Below are 9664 nucleotides of genomic sequence, written 5' to 3'. Positions count from 1 at the left end.
AGTGACAGTGACTGAAGGGTAGAGGGCAGAGGGCAGGGTAGAGTGGTAGCCGGCTAGTGACAGTGACTGAAGGGTAGAGGGCAGAGTGCAGGGTAGAGTGGTAGCCGGCTAGTGACAGTGACTGAAGGGCAGAGGGCAGAGGGCAGGGTAGAGTGGTAGCCGGCTAGTGACAGTGACTGAAGGGCAGAGGGCAGAGGGCAGGGTAGAGTGGTAGCCGGCTAGTGACAGTGACTGAAGGGCAGAGGGCAGAGGGCAGGGTAGAGTGGTAGCCGGCTAGTGACAGTGACTGAAGGGCAGAGGGCAGAGGGCAGGGTAGAGTGGTAGCCGGCTAGTGACAGTGACTGAAGGGCAGAGGGCAGAGGGCAGGGTAGAGTGGTAGCCGGCTAGTGACAGTGACTGAAAGGGCAGAGGGCAGGGAGGGCAGGGTAGAGTGGTAGCCGGCTAGTGACAGTGACTGAAGGGTAGAGGGCAGAGGGCAGGGTAGAGTGGTAGCCGGCTAGTGACAGTGACTGAAGGGCAGAGGGCAGAGGGCAGGGTAGAGTGGTAGCCGGCTAGTGACAGTGACTGAAGGGCAGAGGGCAGAGGGCAGGGTAGAGTGGTAGCCGGCTAGTGACAGTGACTGAAGTGACTGAAGGCAGAGGGCAGAGGGCAGGGTAGAGTGGTAGCCGGCTAGTGACAGTGACTGACAGAGGGTGACTAGAAGGGCAGAGGGCAGAGGGCAGGGTAGAGTGGTAGCCGGCTAGTGACAGTGACTGAAGGGCAGAGGGCAGAGGGCAGGGTAGAGTGGTAGCCGGCTAGTGACAGTGACTGAAGGGCAGAGGGCAGAGGGCAGGGTAGAGTGGTAGCCGGCTAGTGACAGTGACTGAAGGGCAGAGGGCAGAGGGCAGGGTAGAGTGGTAGCCGGCTAGTGACAGTGACTGAAGGGTAGAGGGCAGAGGGCAGGGTAGAGTGGTAGCCGGCTAGTGACAGTGACTGAAGGGCAGAGGGCAGAGGGCAGGGTAGAGTGGTAGCCGGCTAGTGACAGTGACTGAAGGGCAGAGGGCAGAGGGCAGGGTAGAGTGGTAGCCGGCTAGTGACAGTGACTGAAGGGTAGAGGGCAGAGGGCAGGGTAGAGTGGTAGCCGGCTAGTGACAGTGACTGAAGGGCAGAGGGCAGAGGGCAGGGTAGAGTGGTAGCCGGCTAGTGACAGTGACTGAAGGGCAGAGGGCAGAGGGCAGGGTAGAGTGGTAGCCGGCTAGTGACAGTGACTGAAGGGCAGAGGGCAGAGGGCAGGGTAGAGTGGTAGCCGGCTAGTGACAGTGACTGAAGGGCAGAGGGCAGAGGGCAGGGTAGAGTGGTAGCCGGCTAGTGACAGTGACTGAAGGGCAGAGGGCAGAGGGCAGGGTAGAGAGTGGTAGTGACAGTGACTGAAGTGACAGTGACTGAAGGGCAGTGACTGAAGGGCAGAGGGCAGGGTAGAGTGGTAGCCGGCTAGTGACAGTGACTGAAGGGCAGAGGGCAGAGGGCAGGGTAGAGTGGTAGCCGGCTAGTGACAGTGACTGAAGGGCAGAGGGCAGAGGGCAGGGTAGAGTGGTAGCCGGCTAGTGACAGTGACTGAAGGGCAGAGGGCAGAGGGCAGGGTAGAGTGGTAGCCGGCTAGTGACAGTGACTGAAGGGCAGAGGGCAGAGGGCAGGGTGACAGTGACTGAAGGGCAGAGGGCAGAGGGCAGGGTAGAGTGCTAGTGACAGTGACTGAAGGGCAGAGGGCAGAGGGCAGGGTAGAGTGGTAGCCGGCTAGTGACAGTGACTGAAGGGCAGAGGGCAGAGGGCAGGGTAGAGTGGTAGCCGGCTAGTGACAGTGACTGAAGGGCAGAGGGCAGAGGGCAGGGTAGAGTGGTAGCCGGCTAGTGACAGTGACTGAAGGGTAGAGGGCAGAGGGCAGGGTAGAGTGGTAGCCGGCTAGTGACAGTGACTGAAGGGCAGAGGGCAGAGGGCAGGGTAGAGTGGTAGCCGGCTAGTGACAGTGACTGAAGGGCAGAGGGCAGAGGGCAGGGTAGAGTGGTAGCCGGCTAGTGACAGTGACTGAAGGGCAGAGGGCAGAGGGCAGGGTAGAGTGGTAGCCGGCTAGTGACAGTGACTGAAGGGCAGAGGGCAGAGGGCAGGGTAGAGTGGTAGCCGGCTAGTGACAGTGACTGAAGGGTAGAGGGCAGAGGGCAGGGTAGAGTGGTAGCCGGCTAGTGACAGTGACTGAAGGGTAGAGGGCAGAGGGCAGGGTAGAGTGGTAGCCGGCTAGTGACAGTGACTGAAGGGCAGAGGGCAGAGGGCAGGGTAGAGTGGTAGCCGGCTAGTGACAGTGACAGTGACTGAGAGTGGAAGGGTAGAGGTGACAGTGAGAGGGCAGAGGGTAGAGTGGTAGCCGGCTAGTGACAGTGACTGAAGGGCAGAGGGCAGAGGGCAGGGTAGAGTGGTAGCCGGCTAGTGACAGTGACTGAAGGGTAGAGGGCAGAGGGCAGGGTAGAGTGGTAGCAGTGACTAGTGACAGTGACTGAAGGGCAGAGGGCAGAGGGCAGGGTAGAGTGGTAGCCGGCTAGTGACAGTGACTGAAGGGCAGAGGGCAGAGGGCAGGGTAGAGTGGTAGCCGGCTAGTGACAGTGACTGAAGGGCAGAGGGCAGAGGGCAGGGTAGAGTGGTAGCCGGCTAGTGACAGTGACTGAAGGGTAGAGGGCAGAGGGCAGGGTAGAGTGGTAGCCGGCTAGTGACAGTGACTGAAGGGTAGAGGGCAGAGGGCAGGGTAGAGTGGTAGCCGGCTAGTGACAGTGACTGAAGGGTAGAGGGCAGAGGGCAGGGTAGAGTGGTAGCCGGCTAGTGACAGTGACTGAAGGGTAGAGGGCAGAGGGCAGGGTAGAGTGGTAGCCGGCTAGTGACAGTGACTGAAGGGTAGAGGGCAGAGGGCAGGGTGAAGGGTAGAGGGCAGAGGGCAGAGTGGTAGCCGGCTAGTGACAGTGACTGAAGGGTAGAGGGCAGAGGGCAGGGTAGAGTGGTAGCCGGCTAGTGACAGTGACTGAAGGGTAGAGGGCAGAGGGCAGGGTAGAGTGGTAGCCGGCTAGTGACAGTGACTGAAGGGTAGAGGGCAGAGGGCAGGGTAGAGTGGTAGCCGGCTAGTGACAGTGACTGAAGGGCAGAGGGCAGAGGGCAGGGTAGAGTGGTGAGAGCCGGCTAGTGACAGTGACTGAAGGGTAGAGGGCAGAGGGCAGGGTAGAGTGGTAGCCGGCTAGTGACAGTGACTGAAGGGTAGAGGGCAGAGGGCAGGGTAGAGTGGTAGCCGGCTAGTGACAGTGACTGAAGGGCAGAGGGCAGAGGGCAGGGTAGAGTGGTAGCCGGCTAGTGACAGTGACTGAAGGGTAGAGGGCAGAGGGCAGGGTAGAGTGGTAGCCGGCTAGTGACAGTGACTGAAGGGCAGAGGGCAGAGGGCAGGGTAGAGTGGTAGCCGGCTAGTGACAGTGACTGAAGGGCAGAGGGCAGAGGGCAGGGTAGAGTGGTAGCCGGCTAGTGACAGTGACTGAAGGGTAGAGGGCAGAGGGCAGGGTAGAGTGGTAGCCGGCTAGTGACAGTGACTGAAGGGTAGAGGGCAGAGGGCAGGGTAGAGTGGTAGCCGGCTAGTGACAGTGACTGAAGGGCAGAGGGCAGAGGGCAGGGTAGAGTGGTAGCCGGCTAGTGACAGTGACTGAAGGGCAGAGGGCAGAGGGCAGGGTAGAGTGGTAGCCGGCTAGTGACAGTGACTGAAGGGTAGAGGGCAGAGGGCAGGGTAGAGTGGTAGCCGGCTAGTGACAGTGACTGAAGGGCAGAGGGCAGAGGGCAGGGTAGAGTGGTAGCCGGCTAGTGACAGTGACTGAAGGGTAGAGGGCAGAGGGCAGGGTAGAGTGGTAGCCGGCTAGTGACAGTGACTGAAGGGTAGAGGGCAGAGGGCAGGGTAGAGTGGTAGCCGGCTAGTGACAGTGACTGAAGGGCAGAGGGCAGAGGGCAGGGTAGAGTGGTAGCCGGCTAGTGACAGTGACTGAAGGGCAGAGGGCAGAGGGCAGGGTAGAGTGGACAGTGACAGTGACTGAAGGGTAGAGGGCAGAGGGCAGGGTAGAGTGGTAGCCGGCTAGTGACAGTGACTGAAGGGCAGAGGGCAGAGGGCAGGGTAGAGTGGTGACAGTGACTGAAGGGTAGAGGGCAGAGGGCAGGGTAGTGGTGACAGTGACAGTGACTGAAGGGTAGAGGGCAGAGGGCAGGGTAGAGTGGTAGCCGGCTAGTGACAGTGACTGAAGGGTAGAGGGCAGAGGGCAGGGTAGAGTGGTAGCCGGCTAGTGACAGTGACTGAAGGAGGGCAGAGCCGGGTGACAGTGAGAGGGCAGAGGGCAGAGGGCAGAGTGGTAGCCGGCTAGTGACAGTGACTGAAGGGTAGAGGGCAGAGGGCAGGGTAGAGTGGTAGCCGGCTAGTGACAGTGACTGAAGGGTAGAGGGCAGAGGGCAGGGTAGAGTGGTAGCCGGCTAGTGACAGTGACTGAAGGGCAGAGGGCAGAGGGCAGGGTAGAGTGGTAGCCGGCTAGTGACAGTGACTGAAGGGTAGAGGGCAGAGGGCAGGGTAGAGTGGTAGCCGGCTAGTGACAGTGACTGAAGGGTAGAGGGCAGAGGGCAGGGTAGAGTGGTAGCCGGCTAGTGACAGTGACTGAAGGGCAGAGGGCAGAGGGCAGGGTAGAGTGGTAGCCGGCTAGTGACAGTGACTGAAGGGTAGAGGGCAGAGGGCAGGGTAGAGTGGTAGCCGGCTAGTGACAGTGACTGAAGGGTAGAGGGCAGAGGGCAGGGTAGAGTGGTAGCCGGCTAGTGACAGTGACTGAAGGGCAGAGGGCAGAGGGCAGGGTAGAGTGGTAGCCGGCTAGTGACAGTGACTGAAGGGTAGAGGGCAGAGGGCAGGGTAGAGTGGTAGCCGGCTAGTGACAGTGACTGAAGGGCAGAGGGCAGAGGGCAGGGTAGAGTGGTAGCCGGCTAGTGACAGTGACTGAAGGGCAGAGGGCAGAGGGCAGGGTAGAGTGGTAGCCGGCTAGTGACAGTGACTGAAGGGTAGAGGGCAGAGGGCAGGGTAGAGTGGTAGCCGGCTAGTGACAGTGACTGAAGGGTAGAGGGCAGAGGGCAGGGTAGAGTGGTAGCCGGCTAGTGACAGTGACTGAAGGGTAGAGGGCAGAGGGCAGGGTAGAGTGGTAGCCGGCTAGTGACAGTGACTGAAGGGTAGAGGGCAGAGGGCAGGGGTAGAGTGGACTAGCCAGGGCTAGTGACAGTGACTGAAGTGGTAGCCAGAGGGCAGAGGGCAGAGGGTAGAGTGGTAGCCGGCTAGTGACAGTGACTGAAGGGCAGAGGGCAGAGGGCAGGGTAGAGTGGTAGCCGGCTAGTGACAGTGACTGAAGGGTAGAGGGCAGAGGGCAGGGTAGAGTGGTAGCCGGCTAGTGACAGTGACTGAAGGGCAGAGGGCAGAGGGCAGGGTAGAGTGGTAGCCGGCTAGTGACAGTGACTGAAGGGTAGAGGGCAGAGGGCAGGGTAGAGTGGTAGCCGGCTAGTGACAGTGACTGAAGGGTAGAGGGCAGAGGGCAGGGTAGAGTGGTAGCCGGCTAGTGACAGTGACTGAAGGGCAGAGGGCAGAGGGCAGGGTAGAGTGGTAGCCGGCTAGTGACAGTGACTGAAGGGCAGAGGGCAGAGGGCAGGGTAGAGTGGTAGCCGGCTAGTGACAGTGACTGAAGTGACTGAAGGGTGACAGTGAGAGGGCAGAGGGCAGGGGGTAGAGTGGTAGCCGGCTAGTGACAGTGACTGAAGGGCAGAGGGCAGAGGGCAGGGTAGAGTGGTAGCCGGCTAGTGACAGTGACTGAAGGGTAGAGGGCAGAGGGCAGGGTAGAGTGGTAGCCGGCTAGTGACAGTGACTGAAGGGCAGAGGGCAGAGGGCAGGGTAGAGTGGTAGCCGGCTAGTGACAGTGACTGAAGGGTAGAGGGCAGAGGGCAGGGTAGAGTGGTAGCCGGCTAGTGACAGTGACTGAAGGGCAGAGGGCAGAGGGCAGGGTAGAGTGGTAGCCGGCTAGTGACAGTGACTGAAGGGTGAGGGCAGTGAGCCGGCTAGTGACAGTGACTGAAGGGCAGAGGGCAGAGGGCAGGGTAGAGTGGTAGCCGGCTAGTGACAGTGACTGAAGGGCAGAGGGCAGAGGGCAGGGTAGAGTGGTAGCCGGCTAGTGACAGTGACTGAAGGGCAGAGGGCAGAGGGCAGGGTAGAGTGGTAGCCGGCTAGTGACAGTGACTGAAGGGCAGAGGGCAGAGGGCAGGGTAGAGTGGTAGCCGGCTAGTGACAGTGACTGAAGGGCAGAGGGCAGAGGGCAGGGTAGAGTGGTGGTGACAGTGACTGAAGGGCGGCAGGGTAGAGTGACAGTGACAGTGACTGAAGGGCAGAGGGCAGAGGGCAGGGTAGAGTGGTAGCCGGCTAGTGACAGTGACTGAAGGGCAGAGGGCAGGGTAGAGTGGTAGCCGGCTAGTGACAGTGACTGAAGGGCAGAGGGCAGGGTAGAGTGGTAGCCGGCTAGTGACAGTGACTGAAGGGCAGAGGGCAGAGGGCAGGGTACTGGGCGGAGGGCGTCTAGTGGTGGTTGTTTATCAATCTCTCGGTCCCAGCTTTGATGCACCTGTACTGCCTTCACATAGATGGTAGTGGGGTGAACAAGCCGTAGTTCGGGTAGCTAAGGTCCTTGATGATCTTCTTGGCCTTCCTGTGACACCGGCTGCTGTAGACATCCTGGAGGACAGACAGTGTGCCCCCAATGCCCCCTATACAGCCCGACAGGATGTCCTCAATGGTGCATCTGTAATAATAATAAAAATTGCAATAATAATAATATTAATAATAATTTGGTGGGTGCTAACATTTGTAAGGGTCAAGATACATTTCTTCAGCCTTTCTTCACCACACTGTTGGTGTTAAGGGACCATTTTAGGTCCTCAGTGATGTGCATACCGAGCAACATGAAGCTTTTGACCCTCTCCACTGCGGCCCGTCGACATGGATGGGGGGCGTGCTCTCACTGCTGTCTCCGTTAGTCCACAATCAGCTCCTTCGTTTTGTTGACGTTGAGGGAGAGGTTATTTTCCTGACAGCACTCTGCCAAGGCACTCACCTCCTCTCTGTAGGCGGTCTCTTCATTGTTGGTAATCAGGCCTACCTCTGTTGTATCGTCAGCAAACTTGAGGATTAAGTTGGAGAGGTGCGTGGCCATGCAGTCATGGGTGAACAGGGAGCACAGGAGGGGAGTGACAACACACGCCTGTGGAGCCCCCATGTTGGGGATCAGCGTATGGTTGAGGAACAGGTGTTGTTACCTACCTTCACCAGCTGGGTTAAAGTTAGGCTAGCTAGTTCCATTACAAAGTCAAAAAACCGAGCTATTGATTGAAACGGTGGGGGGGAACTCTGAGATGGAGCTTTCTGAAAAGGAGATAGAGACGGTACTGCCATTAATAACAAATTGAAAGAAGTGATGAATAAAAGGGATGCAATCAACATCATCAATATTTCGTTTTTTAAATTTGGGGTATGACGGTCTACTACAAATCAGTCTGACTTCGACTCTGACAGTACATTTGACAGTATATCAATCAGAAAGAAGTGGTTCAGAAATGCATCAGAATGATATTGGGAAGTTCAGAAAATCACCAGGCAATCATTTTGCATGATCTTCTGTGTAGAAAAGAACATCATCATTGGTCATTTACTTTCCCCCCCATTCTACCCGATGTTACTGACATTCTATGAATCAGGCTCGATTTTATTTATTTTATTTCCATTTCTCTCGCAAACCCATTATCAAATCAGGTGACCCCACATGGGGTCAAAAAAATCGAATCAAATCTAAATGTATTTGTCACATGTGCCGAATACAACAGGTGTCACCTTACAGTGAAATGCTTACTTACAAGACCTTAACCAACAATGTAGTTTTAAGGAAATGCCCCACCTAAAAAACAAGAGATAAGAATAACAAATAATTAAATAGCAGCAGTAAATAACAATAGCTGGGCCATATACAGGGGGTACTGGTACAGAGTCAATGTCAATGTGTGGGGCACCAGTGTCGATGTAATTGAGGTAATATGTACATGTAGGTAGAGTTATTAAAGTGACTATGCATAGATAATAACAGAGAGTAGCAGCAGCGTTCAAGAGGGGGTGGGGGGCAATGCAAATAGTCTGGGAAGCCATTTGATTAGCTGTTCAGGAGTCCTATGGCTTTGGGGTAGAAGCTATTTTTTTGAGCCTCTTGGACCTAGACTTGTGCGCCAGTACCGCTTGTCGTGCGGTAGCTGGAGTCTTTGACAATTTTGAGGGCCTTCCTTTGAAACTGCCTGGTATAGAGGACCTGGATGGCAGGAGGCTTGGCCCCAGTGTTGTACTGGGCCATACTCACTACCCCCTGCAGTGCCTTGCAGTCAGAGGCCGAGCAGTTGCCATACCAGGCAGTGATGCAAACCGTCAGGATGCTCTCGATGGTGCAGCTGTAAAACCTTTTGAGGATCTGAGGACTCATGCCAAATCCTTTCAGTCTCATGAGGGGGAATAGGTTTTGTCGTGCTCTCTTCACAGCTGTCTTGGTGTGTTTGGACCATGTTAGTTTGTTGATGTTGTGGAACTCGAAGCTCTCAACCTTCTCCACTACAGCCCCGTCTATGAGAATGGGGGCGTGCTCGGTCCTCCTTTTCCTGTAGTCCACAATCATCTCCTTTGTCTTGATCACGTTGAGGGAGAGGTTGTTGAGGTTCAGGTCTCTGACCTCCTCCCTATCGGCTGTCTCATCGTTGTCGGTATGTCATCAGCAAACTTAATGATGGTGTTGGAATCGTGCCTGGCCATGCAGTCATGAGTGAACAGGGAGTGCAGGAGGGGGCTCTGCAAGCACCCCTGAGGGGCCCCCGTGTTGAGAATCAATGTGGCGGAAGTGTTGTTACCAACCCTTACCACCTGGGGGTGGCCTGTCAGGAAGTGAGGGATCCAGTTGCAGAGGGAGGTGTTTAGTCCCAGGGTCCTTAGCTTAGTGATGAGCTTTGAAGGTACTATGTGTTGAACGCTGAGCTGTAGTCAATGAATAGTATTCTCACATAGGTATTCCTTTAGTCCAGGTGTGAAAGGGCAGTGTGGAGTGCAATAGAGGTTGCATCATCTGTGGATCTGTTGGTGCGGTATTCAAATTGAAGTGAGTCTAGGGTTTCTGGGATAATGTTGTTGATGTGAGCCATGACCAGCCTTTCAAAGCATTTCATGGCTACATTTCATGGCTCAGTAGTCATTTAGGCAGATTACGTTAGTGTTTTGGGGCACAAGGACTATGGTGGTCTGCTTGCAATACGTTGGTATTACAGACTCATACAGGGAGAGGTTGAAAATGTCAGTGAAGACACTTGCCAGTTGGTTGGAGAAAGCGCGGAGTACACGTCCTGATAATCCGTCTGGCCCTACATCCTTGTGAGTGTTGACCTGTTTAAAGGTCTTACTCACATCGGCTGCGGAGAGCGTGATCACACTGTAATTTCTTATAAGCTTCCGGGTTAGAGCTCCTTGAAAGCGGCAGCTCTACCCTTTAGCTCTGCACGAATGTTGCCTGTAATCCATGGCTTCTGGTTC

Source organism: Oncorhynchus nerka, linkage group LG11, assembly GCF_034236695.1.
Source record: "Oncorhynchus nerka isolate Pitt River linkage group LG11, Oner_Uvic_2.0, whole genome shotgun sequence".
Classification (NCBI taxonomy): Eukaryota; Metazoa; Chordata; class Actinopteri; order Salmoniformes; family Salmonidae; genus Oncorhynchus; species Oncorhynchus nerka.
This window is presented reverse-complemented; position numbering follows the sequence as displayed.